This window comes from Octopus bimaculoides, chromosome 7 (assembly GCF_001194135.2).
Source record: "Octopus bimaculoides isolate UCB-OBI-ISO-001 chromosome 7, ASM119413v2, whole genome shotgun sequence".
Taxonomy (NCBI): domain Eukaryota; kingdom Metazoa; phylum Mollusca; class Cephalopoda; order Octopoda; family Octopodidae; genus Octopus; species Octopus bimaculoides.
The window spans coordinates 7109095-7113980 of record NC_068987.1 but is presented as its reverse complement, the minus strand read 5'-3'; the positions used below and the strand labels follow the sequence as shown (position 1 = coordinate 7113980).

Genomic DNA, 4886 nt, shown 5'->3' with positions numbered 1-4886 from the left:
TATATACATATTCGATCGTGCGTGTGCGTGTTTGTGTGTGTGTGCGTGTTCGTGTGTGTGTGCGTGTGATTATCTGTTTAGGTATTCGTGGAAGAATATGTATTAACTCTATTTTTCGTTTTACGTATAAAAAAAAATTCAAGACGAAATCTCGTATTGTTCATGTCACATATATATATAATTAAATATATCTAAATGCTGTCTATGAGACGAGCATTGGATATAGTTAAACAATAGATTATCAGGGGCCTTGTTGGAAATGCCATATCGTATTTTATGTGTATAAAGCTGCACATTATTCCTGAAATGCCTGAGATCAATACTCATTGGAATTTCTATTGTTGGGAATATATATCGATACTTATTTCAATTTATCGTGATATAAATATCTCTCATATCTTTCCACCAATCCGGGACGTGTGTAGAGATATGGCTGTGGTACTGCTTCTAAAATTTCATTTGTTGCTGTTGTTATTATTATTATTATTATTATTACTATTATCATATTTTTTTGATAATCGTATTTCAACCATTATCGTGTAAAATGCCCTGCAATTGTATTTAAGTATTGATTTTCCATTTATTTATTTCTCTAAGCATTCAGATGCTTTCATAATTCGGAGGAGTGTTGGAAGAATTTGAAAACTAAATAGTTTGGACTGCCTTTCTCTCTTGCTAAAGTCACTGGTTCTAATCCTTGCATGATATCTTTTCCCTTTAATCCGTATGATGTTGATAAATTCTTTAGTATTCATGTACTGGTGGTGATTATTTTTTTGATCGATACATCATTTATGTATATATTTTTTTGATCGATACATCATTTATGTATATATTTGTATTTTAGTATCCACTTTTTTAGTGAACATCATTTGTTTACAGCATCATAAATTACCTTATTATTTCTTAGCACGTAAAATCCTGCTTTAAGCGATAATGTTAATCTTTCACGCATATCATATTTTTCATATTTTCTACTACAAAAAGATCATATTATAATACTATCTCGTGTTATCAAGAGGTCATGCATTTTGGGAAGAGAGAAATCGATGAGATCGAACCGTACACATGAAACCGACTTATTTTAAGTATATCGACTGCTGAAAACATGGCAGGTAAATTCCACTTAAGTAAGTAACATTGAAAGTGGTGGAAGCTAAGCTCAGATCGTAGAGTGACGGAGATACTACAGGATATTCTTTTCTACTCTAGACACAAGGACCAAAGTTTTGTGGGGAGAGGCCAGTCAATTAGATCGATCGCAGTACGCAACTGGTACTTAATTTATCGACTCCGAAAGGATAAAAGGCAAAGTCGACTTCGGCGGAATTTGAACTCAGAACGTAAACACTGGTAAGCATTTCGCCGGGCGTGCTAACGTTTCTGCCAGCTCACAGCCATAACACTACAAGATATTGTATGCGACATTGTACTGCTTTCGCTAATATGTCATAATACAGAAGCATGTAAAATAATAACTACGATTTAGACAGTAAGCAACTTACGCATTATTTGTCGTTTGCAGTATGGAGGAAAAATTCTCATTTAAGTACTGCTCTGTACACTCCTCGGATGTCTCCTGTGCATGATGTCTTTAAACTTCGGGTATTATTTATTTTTCCAATCGCTACGCCATTGATTTTATCAACAAGCCCTGCAAAATAGATTTATCGACGGCTAAATCAAACCGACTTAAAACACAGACTCAGTGGAGAATATATAAGAAAATAGCAATAGAACTCAGGAAATATTAAGTATTTTCTATTATTTTAGTGTGTGTGTGTGTGTGTGTGTGTGTGTGTGTGTGTCTCATTTCTACATGTGGTGCCCATACTATAATAACACAATGTATGTATGTATGTATGTATGCATTTGTGTATCTATGCTTGTACCCCACCACCACCATCGCTTGACAACCGATGTTGGTATGTTTACGTCGCTGTAGCCTAACGGTTTGGCAAAAGAGACATATACAATATGTACTAGGCTTACAAAGAATAGGTCACACGGTCGATATCTTCGACTAAAGGTGATGCCCCAGCATGGTCGCAGGCAAATGCCTGAAACAAGAAAAAAGAATATAGACCTCATTAACAGAAATCATAATCAAGCATAATTCATAACAAGGAAAAAATCTTTAACTGGTTTTCTAAATCTAGATAAAGATACTGCCTTTACTTACGGAAAATCGCACAAATATTCCTCGAAGTTATTTGCTTTAACTATGAAACTGAGTTTCTGGCGATTCTCATTTCTCATGTATAACATTTATGTATCGCAGCGTACAGTTACATTACATCTTGACCTGACACAAAAGACCGTAGTAAGTATATTCTGCAACAGGATTTCATTTCTTTTATCATAGAATATAAAGAGTAATCTAAACTTTTAGAGCGTAACAAACCGAAGTATTTTTTAATGTATATCAATGAAAACATTTGTCAGCATAAAATTTGAATTTGTCTCATGTAACGTTGTAATCTCATTTGCAAATACTTTCAGTGTGCTTATGTGTGTTTCTGCTTTTATATAAACGTATTAAAATGAGAAATACAAATCAAATCTGTATGCAGTTACGCAAATTAATCATTTACTAGGATGTATTCATGTTTTAACATTTGCAGTTGTATTTACCTATTGGGAAAGTGAAGGTAATTTTGGCGCTGAGAAAACCTTTAATCGTTACAATCTCAACGGAATTTATCTCACTTCAAAATTTATGATATTGACCAGCGGCACGCAACGTTTGCGTATCAAAACAGCTTGTATGTTAATGATTTATATATTCTTTTTTTAAGTTTATATATTTATATTTGTTTTGCATGATTCTTGATGTGAAATCCATCAGTTGAAACAAATATTGTCATATTTCGGGATGGTCAAACTTGCCAAAAAAAAAAAAAAGGAAGCAAAAAAAAAAAAATACACGCGCAATATTTTCATTCTTTACGTCAGCTGCATTATGGTTTTTATTTTAGTATCCTTTGTCTGAAATCTTTCATCACACTTCCTGTGACCTCTTCAGCGACTTTCTGTCTCACGTGTCCCTTCAACAGGAGCACCTCGAAATATAAGAAGATTTAAATTTGGTTATGAACACACCAATGCCATATTTATGTAACGGATATAACAGAAGCATATATATACCACACACGTATGAACAAACACAAAGAAAATCACAGATACACGCAGATATGTATGTATGTATGTATGTATGTATGTATGTATGTATGTATGTATGTATGTATGTATGTATGTATGTATGTATGTATATAAATGGAACAAAAACGCAATAGAGGACAATAAAACATTCGGACAGATAGACTATACAAAGCGGTTTCGGGCGGTTACACGTTACACTAGACATGGTTCGATCTGGTTGCCCCCTTTGTAAGAAATCTAGCGAATGTGTACGGCAACAAAGACAAAAAACGGAGAACTTGGTACACAAAAAGACAAAAAAAAAAACGAAGAACATGGTACATAATTACGAATACAAAAAACAAGAAAATAACAGGTGTCTTTCGACTGAGAACGAATCAAATTGAGCTGGCGTGTATGAAGTGAAAGCCTAAAGGCAGGAACGTGGGAGATGGACACAAGAGGTGTTGGCGGTCGGCAGTCAGACCAAGAAAGAAAGATCATGGCTGGCCGGACACCAGTCACGTGGAAGGAGGAAGAGAGAGAGAGAGAGAGAGAGAGAGAGAGAGAGAGAGAGAGAGATAATTATGCGGATAAAGAAATTGGATGTAGTAAATATGTATATATGTATACATGCAACACGTTTTGCATAATTGTCTCTATATCCTCTCAACCTGATCCCATTTATAACCATTGGCATTCATCCCCTATTAAGACAGCGGATTCTAAGTATGAATATTTTGAGCGCTGCTGTCTTCTACACTAAGAATCTCTGGATCTCATCTGTGGAATGTGTGTGTGTGTGTGTGTGTGAATGTATGTATGTATATATTATTTAATAAACACATATATGTTTTCATGAGCTACTAGTAGTTTCATGTCATGAAAACATCTCAGTCAGCATTTTTAAAACACATCTTGTGCCTTCACGCAATCCCCAGGCTATGCCCACTTGGCATAGCAAGCTAAGACACTTGTTTCACCTTGTTATGCCATGTGGGCATGGTCCCAATCTAATGCCTGAAACACCCAAAAGGTAAAGGATAAAAGATATGGTGCTGATGTGGCATTGATCCATTAGAGGCCAGCAATCCGTTAGAGACTAGTGAAGTGAATCTATAACCTCTTATAGTTTAAGACCATGCTGTGTAGAGAAGAGACATATCCTTCTTGAGGTGCTACCGTTGTACTTTAACCTGCTTTGGTCGGCAGCAGACCTGAAGAGATGAAGCAACGAAACAATGCAGCGTGGATATAGTGGGGTTATACCCTAATGAAAAACCGCACTAATGGGATTGGTGCCCACTAGTGGAACAAGAGCCACAAGACGTCTGTGTTTGTGTATGTTTGCATGTGCGTATGTGCGTGTCTGTCTATAGATAAGGATGTAGATAGATATGTATAGAAAAAATCATGAAAATCTAATATATTACACAAGGAACACAATATACAAAAGTACAAAGTGTAAATATGAATTCACAAAGAGATAGCAAATTGAAAGATTTCATTGGATAAAGAACATCACATTATGCGCTGCAGAATAAATAATATTACATTTCTCAATCTAGGTCATGTATTTCATCATGTTTCTTTATGTCTATATTTATCTAAATAAATTATTATCGATATATTCATATTTTGATTTCCAAATATCAATGTGCCCAGCAAAACATATTTGTCTTCCACCATTAGATTTTTTGTATCGTTACGTAGGGAGAATATCAAATACAAACATATATATATAT

At 34.9% G+C, this 4886-nt stretch overlaps 1 long non-coding RNA gene across 1 annotated transcript in view; it reads right to left on the bottom strand.

Moving 5' to 3' along the window:
• The window catches only part of LOC128248286 (uncharacterized), a 15154-nt gene extending 13063 nt beyond the window's left edge, over positions 1-2091 (bottom strand). The window contains exons 1-2 of the long non-coding RNA XR_008264522.1: positions 1993-2091; positions 1506-1654 (exon numbers count right to left, since the gene is read on the bottom strand). This is a non-coding gene — a long non-coding RNA (uncharacterized LOC128248286). The remainder of the gene's footprint in view (positions 1-1505; positions 1655-1992) is intronic.
• Positions 2092-4886: the final 2795 nt, after the last annotated feature.